Below are 15,767 nucleotides of genomic sequence, written 5' to 3'. Positions count from 1 at the left end.
TGACAGTTAGAACAATTAACCAGTGGAACAATCTGCCTCCAGAAGCTGTGAACACTCCAACACTGGAAGCTTTTAAGAAGAGACTGGACAGCCATTTGTCTGAAATGTTTTCTGCCTGAGCAGCGGGTTGGACTAGATGACCTCCAAGGTACCTTCCTATTATTATTATTATTATTATTATTATTATTATTATTATTATTATTATTATTATTATCATCATCATCATCATCATCATCATCATCATCATCATATCATCATCATCTTTTATTCATCAGACATGAACCACAGTCAACTGAACATTCAAATTGACTGGCACTGCTGGTTAACACGGGTTGCTGCCAGTATCAACCAGGTACCTCCTTAAAATGTAAGATGTTCCAAGTAGCGCAGTTTTTTATAGCATTTCTGGAGTTATTGCAGGAAGCTGCAGTTTCTTAATGTATTTTGCAAAGTTTTGGGACATAGCTCCCAGTGCCGCAATGACAATTGGTATCACTGTTGCACCTTTCATCCATAATTGCACAGTTTCAATGGCCAGGTCACGATATTTCGTAATTTTTTCCGATTTTTTTTCTTTGACTCTGGCATCTCCTGGTACAGCGATATCAATCAGCTGCACGCTTCAGTTCTCTACAGTTGCAATAGCTGGCGTGTTGTGTTCTAAATGGCGATCTGTCTGTATTCAAAAGTCCCACAAGATCTTCACCCTCTCATTCTCAACAACTTTTTCCATCCTATGTTCCCACAACTTTTCAGACACAGGCAAGTCGTATTTTTTACACAATGCCCAGTGGATTAATTTAGCAACTCAGTCATGTCTAGCCTTGTAATCAGTTTGTGCAATTTTGCTGCAGTCACATATTAGATGTGAAACAGTTTCAACTTTGTCACTGCAAAGTCAGCAGTTTGGATTGTCAGTGGATTTTTGTATCTTCGCTTTCATGACATTAGTTTGTAGTGCTTGTTCTTGAGCAGCCAGTATTAAGCCTTCCATTTCCTTCTCGATGGTTCCCATCTTAAGCCATGCCCATGTCAAGTTGTTATCACATTTTCCTTCAATGTTTTTCAAATGCTGTCCATGCAAAGCTTTGGTTTTCCATCAATTTAATCTGTCATCCAGCTGTTTTTCCTTATATTCTGCCTTTGTTTCTGTTATTTTTATAATGCTCTCTGTTTTCACAGCCTGCAGCAGTTTTTCTGTACTTTGATTCACATAGTCATTCAAACTTCATTTTTCTTCTTTTACAATTTGGTGGATTTGCAATAGCCCTCTGCCCCCTATTTTTCTTGGTAGGTACAACCTGTCGGTGTCACTTTGTGGATGTAGAGCGTGGTGCATATTCAAAAGTTTATGCATCTTCCAGTCACTGGGACTGCCCATGTATTAATGGCTTTAATTATATTTCCAGCATTTAGCTTTGATTTTAATATTTTGCGGACTCTCTTGATGTATTCCTTTTGCGTTGGGTCTTTGACTTTTCCATTCAAGATGTTATCTGCTTTCAATATGCCTAGGTATTTGTAACCACCACCACCACTACCACCACCACCATCATCATCATCATTATTTCAAAATTTAAATTTAAACTGGCTGGGAGAAGTGCAATATTTTTGTTCAATATTGTTACCATCAAAAGAAATACACTGCATAGGATACAATCAACCTAAAACAAAGGAATATTTTCCTTTTTTTAAAAAAAAACATTACCAGTTACTCCCAAAGAGAACTTATACATCAGTTAATCATTATGTAAATATTCAAGGCATCAAATAGACAATCTTGTTCACTCTTGTTTGTGAAAAGCTTTAATTTATGGTTCCTTTCCACTCCAATCTTTGCAAGCTTCATTGTAAAAAAAAAAAAAAACCCTAACAGCTCTTTTTATTGAACAGGCTATAACTCAAGAAAATCTGTGGAAGCAATTTTTTTTAGCAATTTGTTCTGTCTAGTAAATTGTACAATGGGGACAGGAAATGAAATACATTACTAAACTTTTACCTCCCAGATAGCTTATAAGTATTTGTTTGCTTCGATTTATAATACTTAACATTGTAATATTTAACATAGCTAATGGAACTGTCAGAGGTGGGCAGCCAATAAATTGAAAATAATAAGTATCTTGATGCGGTTGTGGGACTTGCATGTTCTGAAGAAGAGGCTCAACCGTACTACACAGGTCTCATCAGAGGAACCAGATGAAGATATTCTCTCTAATAAGCAATATGGTGAGCTGTAACTTTCAGAAACCTACAGCACATCTGTCATTACACAGCCCCATAAGGTCTTATATATACCAGACATCCAGTAACAAGTGGGCTACAGGCATCAGGACTGGTGACTGAGCAACCAGTGTACCAGTTGCTAAATTACTGAAAGAAAAGTTGTTTACTGATTACAAATAATTAAAGATTGAAAACAAAGAAATAAAGATCTACCATGTTTTCCTGAAAATAAGCTCAACCCCCAAAATAAGCCCTAGCTTGATTTTTTGGGGGTGGGCCTAATATAAGCCCTACCCCAAAAATAAGCCCTAGTTTTGGGGTGAGGCACATACCTAAAAATGAAGCTAAGGTGGGGGTAGGGGAGGTTGAGCTACCCCACATGTCCCGCACCTGATTATCTTACTGGTAGGACCACTGCAGGCAGCCCTCCTAACCTGAAACTTGTTGCACTGGAGGTTGTTGCGCTGGTGCCCCTGGTCACAGCAGGAGGCTGCACAGTGCTTCAGGCCGCTGCTACTCCTCGCGGCAGGATGCTGTGCAGCACTTCTGGCCATTGCTGCTCCTCGCAGCAGGATGCCATACAGTGCTTTGGACTGTTGCTGCTCCTTGTGGCAGGAGGCTGCGCAGTGCTTTGAGCCATTGCCGCTCCTTGTGGCAGGATACCGTGCAGCACTTCAGGCCATTGCTGCTCCTCGTGGCAGGAGACCACATGGTGCTTTTGTCCATTGCCACTGCTTGTGGCAGGACACCACATGGTGTTTTGGGCAGTTTGCCGGAGGCCACAAGGTGCTTCGGACTGTTGCCTCCAGTCGCAGCAGGACACCGTGTGGCCCAAAGCACCTTGCAACCTCCTGCAAATGGCGCAAAGCACTGCACAGCAACCTGCCATGATTGGTGGCACTGGCATGAAGCACCATGTGGTATCCTACCACAATCAGTGGCGCCAGCACAATGTACCACATGGTGTCCAGATGCAAGTGGTGGCAAGAGGCCGCTGAAGTAGTCAGGCAGCAGCGTGACAGGTGTTGGAGTGTGGGAGGCCTGGCTGCGCCGGTCCTAAGGTAAAACTTCCCCCCAAAATAAGACCTAGTGCCTCTTTTTGAGGCAAAAAAACTATAAGACTGGGTCTTATTTTCAGGGACACATGGTCCAATGAGAGGAGGATACCTAAAAAAAAAAAATACACAGGTTCCGAAAAGAACATCAAGAATCATAAATAACAGAATATCAAAGATTAAAGTTAATGTATAATAAGAAACTATTAAGTTTCTTAATTAATTAATACTTAATTAATAAGTATTCACAGAAGTAAAACTGGAAGAACTACAAAGACCTATCCAGGGCAAAGAAATTGAAGCCTTACCAGACAGTAGAAACAGACCAGAGGAAGTTGGACATTGGGGAAGCCAGCATCATTATTGAATTGTTTTCATTCCCAAACCACACACTGTCTCCTCTATCTTTTCCTTAGAAAGAGGAAATTCCTCTAACTAAAAAACAAGAGGAACTGAAATGAAGAATAACAGAGTATCTAGAACAACACAAAAACAACAGAATAAATTTGCCTGCCTTGAAATTCGTTACAAAAAGCCACTAGCACAAGTATTAACACATGCCAATACTTTTAATATCAAATATAAGCATCAGTTCACTGCAAGAAACAAACCAACTGATGTATAGCACAACTGCATGCCTATAACTGAATGCCTAAGATTTAAAACAACAACAACAACAAAAAGCCAAATAGTGCATCACCAAATGAAAAATCAGATTGGAAAATAAGATCAGCATACTGTGTTCAGATGCAAGCAAGCTAAAACAGATGAAAGAAAAGAAACTGGACAAGAAGGCCAAAGAATAACTCATCAAGAAATATCACCTAGAGGAGGGATGTCAAACTCAATTTCATTGAGGGCCGCATCAGCATCGTGGTTGCCATTGGGGGGCCGGGTGGGTGTGGCTGGCACAGGCGTGGCCTACTGGGTGGGCGTGGCCAGCTCCATGTCACTCATGTCAGGGGCATCTGTGTGGGGCTGGGCAGGAATGGGGCACATCCGAGGGTGAGGAAGGGTGGGTGGGACGGGGCAAGTGCCAGGGCATGGTCCACTGGAGGAGCCTCAGGTTGTGCACGGGGGTCCTGGACAGTGACATGAACTGCCCAGAGACCTGGGCAGCAGAGGTCAAGTGCCCAGTCCAGCCCTTGAGCTCCCATGGCATCAGGACCCCACAGTCCTGCCTAGCCTAGCCGCACTTCCCCGAGGGGGCGCCCAGCTGCACTTACTTCCTCCTCAATGCTGCTGCTGTGCTCCTTTTCCGTGGCCAGGTTGCTCATGGTGGGTGCAGGAGGACAAAGTGCATGGGTCAGAGGGAGGCCCACTCCCTCTCCATGCGAGGAAACCTGGCTTTGTAACCAAAGCATCCTCAGCAATAGGATGGGAGACCACCAGGGAATGGCAAAAGGGCAACAGGGCTGCTGGTGGCCAAGTGCTAAAGCAGGACTTCCCTTAGACCCTTCTCCCTCCCTCCCTCCCTCCCTCCCTCCCTTCTCTTTCTTTCTTTCTTTCTTTCTTTCTTTCTTTCTTTCTTTCTTTCTTTCTTTCTTTCTTTCTTTCTTTCTTTTTTTTCTCTCTCTCTCTTTCTCTTTCTTTCTTTCTTTCTTTCTTTCTTTTTCTTCCTTTCCTTCCTTCCTTCCTTCCTTCCTTCCTTCCTTCCTTCCTTCCTTCCTTCCTTCCTTCCTTCCTTCTCTTTCCTTCTTTCCTTCCTTCCTCCCTCCCCTTCTTCCCTGCCTCCCTTCTTTTCATTCCCATCTCCTTCCTTCCTTCCTTTTTCCTATTTCCCTCCTCTCCTTCTCTCTGTGCCCAGGAAGGGACAGGGGGGGGGAGGTTGGCAGCACTTCTCTCAAAGAATAAGAGTCGGAAGAGACTTTTGAGGTCTTTAGTCCAAGCTCCTGTTCAAGCAGGGGACGTATACCATTCCAGACAATGGAATATCCAATCTCTACTAAAAGCCTCCAGTGATGGAGCATTCCCAATTTCTGAAGGCAAGCCTTTTCACTAGTTAGTTGTTTTCACAAGTCCTTAGTTCTAGGCTGGTTTTCTTCTTGATTAGTTTCCATCTATTATTTACCTTCTGATGCTTTGGAAAATAGGTTGACCCCTTCTTCTCTGTGACAGCCCATCAAATATTGGAACACTGCTATCATGTCACCACCCCTAGTCCTTTTCACTAAGCTAGACATACCCAATTCCCACAAACATTTGTCATATATTTTAGCCTCCAGCCCCCCAATCATCTATGTTTACCATCTATTTAGACCAGATGGTCTCCCTGGTTTGGTTTATAGAACAGTGGCCACAAGCAGAACCTTCTCAGAGACAGCACTCCCATTATAAAACTTTCTCCCAAGGAAAATATGAACAGTGCAACCCTCACCCGTTTAGAGGCAACTCCAAACACACTGTTCACCCAGGCATATGTAAAACGACAACACATTTTATGGTCAAACAGCACTAAGTAAATTATTACTACTATTTTTCTTTCTTAAAACACTTTTAATATTGTTTTAAGCAGTACTAGTGATGCTTTATAATAGCTGTCTTTGGGAGTTTTCTTGTAAACCCCTCTGGATTTCTCAGAAACTTTTAATTTCAAATTAGATGTTGATTTAATAAATTAGGAAGAAGAAACAAATGTATGTGTATGAGAGACACAGAGAGAGAGAGATCCCCTTTTTGTAAGTTTGCTTATTCTGGAACTCCCTGCTGGCTCAATCTCTCTCTCTCTCTCTCTCACACACACACACACACAAACACCACACACAAACAGATTAATAAAAAAAGAGGAGGGGAGAAAGGTGGAAGCTCTCCTTTTTTGTAAAACCTTGGCTTCCTCCTCCCCACCTAGCTCTCTCTCTCTGTCTCTGTCTCTCTTTTGTTTGTTGTTCATCCATCGATTTCAATGAAGACCTTGACATCTTCCGGGTTATGGGCCATCAACGATGTGTCCGTAGGTGGCTAATAAGACCGATGTTAGCATGGAATGTTCTGCCACATACTGAACAAAGAAATGTAGACACTGTTACTTCAGCATTTGCAGCTCTGGCTTTCGGAGTGCTCGCTTTTCTTGTGCCAAGATGGTCCTTCTGTGTTCATATGTCTGGCAACCCAGGTACACATGTCTCTCTTACACACACACACACACACACACCCTTCCTGTTTTTTCCTCGTCCTTTTCCTCAGCTACACCTGAACGGAGTGGGAGGAAGTTAAAAAAAAGAGAGAAGGGGTGGAAGAATGGGGGAAGCTCTCCTTTTTTGTAACACCTCGGCTTCCTCCGCCTCCTCCTCTTCCACGCCTGACCAGGCCTGACGTGGTTAAGCTGGGAGAGGAGGGACGGGCTAAAGCAAATGAGCTGCTGCAGGCCACCAGTCCCTGAGCGCCGCTGTTTCCTGCATGTCCTCCAAGGCACCCAGCTGGGTTGCGGTGGGCCAGGGCTGGGGCAGCGGGGGCCAGTCCCTTGCTATTTCTTGGACAGCCCTGGGGGGACAAATCTGGGCCCTCCCCAGGCCGCATCTGGCCCACGGGCTTTGTGTTTGACATGTCTGACCTAGAGACAAGGAAGATTAAGGAAGAACTGGAAATAATAAAGCAGAAAATAACGATGGTGGAAAAAAATATTAACATATATGAAGCTTGAATTGCAGGCAGAATCCAATTTCAGTCAAATTAGAAAGGTATCCAGGAATCCATCAATAGGTGTTGAACCAGCCAACACCTATCAAAGAATAAACACTGCAGCTCAGTATATAGCCATGGGACAACCCAAACAAATACATGCAACTTGGAAAAAGGAGGTGGAGAAGGAAAAAAAAGAAGCAAAAAGGAAAGAACTTGTGATAACAGTAGAAAAGGTGTAGAAAAGATCAAAAAAGATGAAGAATTCATAAACATTGGGTAGCAGAGTGATTATTCCCAACAAGGGGTGCATGCTACAAGGAAAATATAGCTCCCACCAGATGCAAGCAAACAGTGCTGGAAACAGTCATGCCTTGCAAAGAGTTATGGCAGATCTCCTTCATTCTGTCCCTTGCTCAACCCTAAATGCCTTAGATTTGCGAGAAGGTCATCCTGTATCAGTCCCACCATCCTCTGCTGTTTCCTGCTCTTCTGAATGCTCTGCAACCAAATCACCAACAGGTGCCTTCACCCTTGGTTTCTGAGGCAGAGCCATCTCCTCCTCCCCAGACTCCTCAGAGTTGGAGATCACCCTGATGTATTGCAACTTCCTTTTTTCCCACAAAGGAAGCTTTCAAAGGAAGCTTTATAAGCAGGATGCTGCTTATAAGCGCTATGTGCTTAGAGCTCAAAACATTAATAGAGACTCCACACATCCACTTTATGGTCTGTTTCGGTTGCTCCCCTCTGGGAGGAGGTTTTGAAGTATTTCTAGCAGGACTACCCGATTGTATAATAACTTTGTTCCGTATGCCATCTGTCTGGTAAACTCACAAGATTCGTTTTTCTCACTATGCACATGTATACACAACCAGAACTAGACTGTTGTTTCTCTGTGTCATATAATATATGTGGGTATATGCAAAATTCTGTATTTATTTATTTATGTCATATTTATGTAGTGTATATCGGAGGTGGTGACCCTTTAAGAGATGTATGGAACAAAATTTCATTTTAATATATGCCGATTAGTGTACATTCAAATTGATAATAAAGTTATTATCTTATCTTATCCTATCCTATCCTATCCTATCCTATCCTATACTATATGATACTATAATATTATATTATATTCTAAATTAAGCCCTGGTTTGTCTTGATTCTCCATTGGTGTTTTTTTTTAAGAATTCAGACAAGGCATTCTTTGAAATAATGATGCCAAATTCTAGTGTTTCTCACTTATTTTAACTAAATGGTATTTAATTAAAATGGTATTGAATTACAAGCTGGTAGGCACCAAGAAAAATGTCAGTGGGTAAAATGGTACTTATAGATATCATATTACCTTCCCAGGCTTTAGTAGAAGGATAAAATATAAGAAGACAAATAGGAAAATTAAGAAGGTGATCTATTGTGACTCAACACAGATATAGAGGTCATGAAGAATCAGATGAAAGAATATACATACAGATGAGGCCCTGGGGATCAAAAGAAGGATCATATATGGAAATAGGACCCAGGGTGGGTGTGATGAACATGAGAGTGAGGAAGATGAATTGTGAGAGAAATATTTACTCTTAAACAATGAAACAACTTTTATTTCTTTCTGCTTACTATGGGATTTGCAAATTTGTCTAACAAATATATTCCACATAAGGCTTTGTATAGTCATTATGTTTCCAAATTACTGTTCCAGGACTGAATTCGCTCTCTCATATGCTCTGTTATTTTGGGGGTGATGGGAGGAGCTTAACCCCTGTGCGATTCCTAACAATTTCAAAACTTCCCACCAAAATTGTGAGCCATGGTGGCACATGGTTAAAATGCAGTACTGCAGGCTATTTCTACTGACTGCCAGCTGCCAGCAGTTCGGCAGTTTGAGTCTCACTGGCTCAAGGTTGACTCAGCCTTCCATCCTTTGGAGGTTGGTAAAATGAGGACCCAGATTTGGGGGGGGGCAATATGATGAATCTGAGAGGGTTGTAAAGCACTGTGAAGTGGTATTGCTGTTGCTATTTTGGAGCCCTAGTGTATTCATGTGCATGTGAAGGAATCAAGTAGAATTTTCTCTAGATCACAAGGACCATCATCCCCAAACATCTTCCCAGTAAAAACTAATTCTGAAATTTAACATTCCATCCTTTATTTATATTTAAATACAAGGATATACATTTATTTTTCTCTGTAAATTTTAAGTCAGTGATAAGTCAATCCATGGTCTATGGACCCCCGAGGGACCACAATGTTCTCATAGGGGCCCCACAAAGGTTTGAAGAAATGTTATGATTTACATCTTGAGTTAAGTCTTGGGGGTCCATGGTCATGGTCTATGGCTACAAAAGCTGTTTAAAGGGGGTCCATGGTGGAGAAAAGATTGACAACCATTGTTGTAAGTCATTTGTCATCACATTGATCAGTCAACACTTTTAACTATTCTCAGCTTTTATTTCTATGCAGCTCTTGTGAATAAAACAGAACCTAAATATATGTACTCGCAGTACCTTGCATTTTGCCAGTCAACAGTTCCAGTGTACATAATATACATATATGTGTCCTATGATAACGTTGTGGGATCCAATCTGAGTCAGTCCCCTGAATCAAAGGTTTATTCTTCCAAGCTTTGGGACTCATGCTGGAGTTTATCATCAGAGAACTTCTGATGAGAGAGAAGTTGGCTCCTTCATAATATATATAAAATATATTCTATTATGTTGCTTGCATGTGAATATAAGTATGTGGCAGTCCTAAGAGGTTAACTAATCTTTATTGAGATAGGCTGTAGTAACAGAGTCTTGCAAATCTGCTTAGGCTTTACCTCTCACACCTCATTAAGTTAGGGGGAAGCCCAGCCTAAATGTCTTCCTAACACTGTCCCCTTTCCCAGGATTAAGGAAGGCTTCTGTCCGTGTTGCTTCTATAATGCCTTCTGAATATCTCTATGGCTTTCTACCATATTGGGCAGACATATACAGATAGTTCTTGGCTTACTACAGTTCATTTAGTGACCATTCAAAGTTACAACAATCCTGGAAAAAGTGACTTATGACTGTTTTTCACACTTACAATTGTTGCAACATTCCATGGTCACATGATCAAAATTCATATGCATGGCTGCTGGTTCATATTTACTATGGTTGCACCATGTGACCACCTTTTGTGACCTTCTACAAGCAAAGTCAATGGAGAAGCTGGATTCACTTAACAAGCATGTTATTAACAAATGCTATGATTCACTTAACAGCAGTGGCAAGAAAAGCATAAAATGGGGTGAACTCACTTAACAAATGTTTCATTTAGCAACATAAATTTTGGGTTCAATTATGGTCATAATTCAAGGAGCAAAAAGGGAGGGATTTATTTTGCATGTTAATCAGACTAAGAAAAGATATAGCTGCTTACATCTGTGTAAGTGATTTCGTGTGTTATGAAATTTGCTTCTGGCTTTGGTACATCTTATAGATATGGAAGTAAGATTTTTAGTAACAAATTGTACTTTTTGTTCACTCTAGAGCAGTGTGACCTGTTCTAGCAAACTGAATCCATAATGAGGTTGTGATGTTCTATTCTGGTTCACAGGGATCTTTTCACAAGATTGCTCAACTTTGTCTATCTTTTGGCAAATTTAAATCAAATTTAAAGCAGCTTAGGTTGTAGATTTCTTTTCATTTTATCCCTACAACAGTCCCATCAGATAGGATGAGATGATAAAGAAAGAACTTGATCATAGTCACCCAGAAATATATTTGATGAGTATGGAATTGGGTCTTCCCAGTCATAGACCAGTACCATAACTATTAGTAAGACTAAGCAGGCTGTTTGGGTGTTTGCATCATTAAAAGTGCAGATGTCCAAAAATTAAGATAAGCAATAGGTGGAATGGGTAATGGAAGGGGTTCAGCTGGTTTCTTGGAAGCAGGCATTAAAGATTTCTGTAACATATAATTGTATGTGACATCTATAGGACAGCTTAGCACATGGGTGTCAAACTCAATCACGTCACATGATGTATTGTCACGTATCATGATGTTTTTTGCCTTTGCAGAGCCAGGGTGGGCATGGTCTGTGTGTGACGCATCCAGCCCACAGGCCGCCAGTTTTTTTTATACACATTTTATTGTTTTTTTTTAATTTTTACATCAAAGTGCTCAGGAAAACACCGTAGTGAAAGAGTAATCAATCATAGCAAAACAAGTCATATATATATATAACTAACATTAATACCCTAAAAATTCCCCTCTCTATTTCCCTCACATGATATAACAAATTTAGTTTAATCCGGTTCCGGTTCGCGGTGACTCCGGTCGTGTGGAAGCGACTTGTCTCCCCACTGGCTGTGTTTTCTTCGCCAGTAGACCCCGGAGGGTGTTGAAAGTTGCCCTGGAGGGGCGACCACCGAGGAGGGAGCTTGCTGGTGACCACTTTCCCGCACCCCTAGCTGACTCCTTAGGGCCGACGGAGTAAAGATCAGCCAGTAAAATGGCCGACCACTCAGCTGCACCAGCCAAAGTCAAAAGAACAGCTAAGCATGAAGAAACCACCGTGGAGAAATCTGGGTGAGACTTTTCCCTTCCCCACCTATTCCCAACTATTTTTCCTACAAAATATTGGAAATGACAGAGGAGATGAAGTCATGGAGAAAAACTAAAGACCATCTTGTAGAATCACCAGCTGAGCCCCAAATTTTAAAAGACCAATCTACAGGCCAAGAAGAAGCTTATATGCAACAGTGTATACAATTTGAAATGGAAGAACTCACTGATCAATTGAACTTTAGAAAAATTCTGGATCCAAAATCCCAGACTGAGACTTTAAATGACTGCTCTATAAATCAACTAACTACTACACAGGTGGAGAACTTTGAAGATCAAAAAATGATTATAAGTGAAGTACTCCCATTGCTAAAATCAACAGGAATTGACAGCCAGACGCAATTGATTGAAAGTTATGACAACTTGGATAATCAAGCTGAAATTATAAGATGGAATAAAATGGACTATATTGCTTACATGATATTGGAAGAAGGGGAAGAGAATTTTGATCAGATCAATTTGTTGATAAACATTAGTACTCAAATACTGAGATTTGATGACATAGATGTGACATTACGGAAACCAGCTTGGTATAGAAAAAAAGCCAGAGTTAGATTTAAAAATGTGATTTAAAATTTTAATTATTGGGTCACAGGCCGCCAGTTTGACACTCCTGGTTTAGCACAGTCCCACTTCCTCCATGTATGGGTTAAATCTACATTTGATCAAAATCAGATTTAAATCTTCTCCTTTGTATTAATCTTTTAAAATTCTAAAAAAATAGCCCTTGGCTTAATTGTTTTCTATGGGTGTCCATCATCACCAAAACAAAATAAGACTAAAAGGACACCCACTCTTCCCCCAATTGCTGTTATTCCTTTTCTATTGTCAGCCTTTCCAATTTAAATCTACATTCATTTTTATCCAGGCAACGTATCCCAAAGTAATTTCATTATATTGAAACTTGAAAAAGGGAAGTAAGAGAACAGACATAACTGAATTTTATCTTTATGAAAAAGATTGGAACTGATTTTGTTGGTCTTTTATTGCTACATAGGAAAAAAAATAAGAATGACTCAGAAAGTTGGAAATGCACCCATTATATTTCAGGTCACTGCTTTCTGTCTAAATAATAGCACAATAAACTTAAGAAAAAGGATTATGCCTTAGAAAAAAAAAACATAGCCTCTCTCTTATTAAGTCTGCTTTTACTTTCTGGCATTTCTATGGAGAGATTTTCAGGTTCCACCTTCCTATAATAAAAAATATATAATAGAGATATGTGATAGTACACAAATTGACTCCACTAATAACGTACACAGTGCCTGGGCCTTCATCACATACATATTTTATGCATGCATGAAGGAGCCCTGTATATGCAGTTTTGCAGGAAGAGGTATCTCTTTTTTATGTATGGCCCTTTTAGATACACATCAAATGTGCAACCAAACAAAAGACCTTACCCTTGCATCCATTAGCCTGGAAGTCAGCAGACATGACCTTATATCAAAACAACCCAAGCAGACTAGGAAATATGGGAATGGTGGTTTAACACGTCTCTGGGGGACACCAGTTTTGGAGGGATTGCCCTAACTTGAAGTAACGTATAGAAAAAATATGCACTGAGAATCAGGATGGCACAAGTGTTACGATATCTGAAAAAAGCCAGACTTTTTTGGTCTGACTTTTTTTTTGACAAACTATGGTTTGTCATAGTCTCTCAACCCAGCCAATGACAGAGGGGGAAAAAAGGATATAAATATAATACATAAAGAGAGAAATAATGTTACAGTAGATATCAAAGAAGAAGTGAGAAATTTTACAATGTCATAAGGCTACCGGAAGTTTTTTGTGACACAAGAATACATAAGAAAATATTACAAGAATCTTCTTAAGAATCATCTCTGTCTTATTATATATTGGTTTGTACATTTAAGTCAAGAAGTGACTTAGAAAAAAGGAGTGGGAAGAAAAGCAAGCTTTGAGGATTGTAGCTAGTGAATAATGTGTTTGGGCCAGCACCTCAGATGTTTTTAAGGCCAGTATATGCACCAAGACTAACTTCAGGTGTAACACACTTAGTTTAATGCATAGTTTTGTTCCTTAAAAAAAGCCAATTATGGGTGACATGATTTGATAATTTAAAAATAGAGTTGGTTGCCATCTGGGGATCTTGGATTATGTATATCCCTGATTTAAATAATGTATGGTCTATATGCATATTAACATATATTGAACTTGATTTTGTATATGCCACTCTTTTTCTATATCTGAAAATAAAGATTTCTCCTTTATATAAAATAAAATATTGAGACAATATTTCTTTTATCTTTTTCTTACAGATCTTCAGTTATATAAGGAGTATTATAATATCTTTTCAGATCTTTTTTCTAAGCATATCCAGTTTTTTTCATTTTTCTTGATTTTTGTTCCCATCATCTGAACCCACTTAATTTTGTCTCTATCTTCCTTGAAATGGATGACTCTACATATTGTATCCTCTGTTCCAAATGAGATCCAACTACACAAAACGTATTATGAAAAAGAAATGGATAAATATGTTATAGCCTTAATCAGGTTCCCTAACATTCATATTACCTGTTTCCCTAAGCATCTCTTGATGCATAATCACTGATGGTAAGGAATTAATTGAAACTATTAAAACAGATAGCCATGATAATAACCTCTGAAGAGCATAATTATTAATTGAAGAATTAGCATAAACAGTTCTGAAGGCTCTTCTTTGAAAAGAAGAATGGTCATCAAAAGAAAAACAGAGAAATTCACATTAGTTTCATTTAATAACTTCAAATCACTTGTGAAATCATTTCTATTCTAGTCAGAGCTTGTGCAGAAGAAGCAGGAGATAATGGTACAAAATGCATCATTGATTCATTCAGGATGATGAATTTGGGGGAAAGGCAATGCATTAACCTTGACATGTTCTACCACTTATTGGGTGGGAAGCATCATCATCATCATCATCATTGTAGCCATTGTCTATCCACTGCAGGATGAAGGCCTCTTCTGCATGTTTCCCACCAGTATAGTCTTGAGCTTTCCTTTGCCAGTTGGACTTGCAATACTTGCTGATGTCGTCAATCCATCTTGTTTTAGGTCTCTTTCATGGACGCTTTTTATCAAGTGGGATCCATTCTATTATTGCCTTGGTCCACCTGCCATCAGTTCTTCTTGCTATGTGACCAGCCTGTTTCCATTTCAATTCTTTTACTCTTTTGACAGCATTGTATACTTCCGGTAGAAAACATGTCAACAAATATAACATACACAATATTCTTATTCCCATTCATATCTGTGTGGTTCAACTCTAGCAATGTGAGTTTCCTTGGTACTCATTTGTTTAATAAAAGAGCAAAGTGATCGGTCAAGAAAGTGGTGTGTTCCGCAAGAAAATGTAATACAGATGGATATTCTGATTTGCATGGAAAAGGAGAATGAAGGGGATGAGTGATCTACTAAGCTCTAATTGGAATTCTTCCTCCCATTTAGCTGCAGGGCTTTATGCTACTTTGGCTATTTCTGTTTTGTATGTTGGAGAGAACAGAAGTTCTGCAGCAATCAAATTGTCCTTTTGTTTTCTTTATTAGGATGTTCCATGAAATTACCATTCTCACCAATAAACTTTGTTGCTGCCTTGCACAAAAATTGTGAAGTTTTTCTCCAATCCATGTTCTCAACAAGTTTGAGGGCTGCTGGATAAAAGAAAAACCTAGAAGACAAGGATCTTTAATCCTTCCTGCTCATTTGCCCTTTGGTGCACCTAGCCCTGCATCTCTCTTCGCCTGCAGTAGCCTTCCAATAGTCAGAGCTGTTACCTTTTGTAAGTAAGAATACTTGAGGACAGGAGGAATACCATTGTTGGGTGTGTATGGAAAGGCCCATCGATGGATTCTATTACAACTCATCTGTAAAATGCAGCTAGCCTAATGTGTGATCTGCCTAGTCATGTTTACTGGCAAACTAGTTAAAGTGTTGGAGTCTTCACTGGACAAACTGGAACAATTTGCTGTGGCCAACTCATCGCGGCCAACTCATCACAGCCAATTTGCTGTTGGACAATTCACCATGGACAACTTGACACAGGACAACTCACTGCAGGACAATTCAACAATTCAATTTAATTATTTAAAATAATTAAAAAATATTTTTAATTTTTGTCATTCACATTTCATTTTGTCCCTCCTTTAGGGACAAAATAATGCAACTTTGTACCTTTTGTTAAACTATATGGAAATCTATATCTCATTGTGAATCTTTCTTGGAAACATCAGCCCTTACTTGCGTCTGATTATGAATACTGCTCTGTCTGTGACTTCTGATT

This window comes from Crotalus tigris, unplaced genomic scaffold (genome assembly GCF_016545835.1).
Source record: "Crotalus tigris isolate CLP2741 ecotype Arizona unplaced genomic scaffold, ASM1654583v1 scf7180000018807.1825209, whole genome shotgun sequence".
In the NCBI taxonomy this organism is placed as follows: domain Eukaryota; kingdom Metazoa; phylum Chordata; class Lepidosauria; order Squamata; family Viperidae; genus Crotalus; species Crotalus tigris.
The sequence above is the reverse complement of the archived record's forward strand: the minus strand, read 5'-3'. Positions refer to the sequence as shown.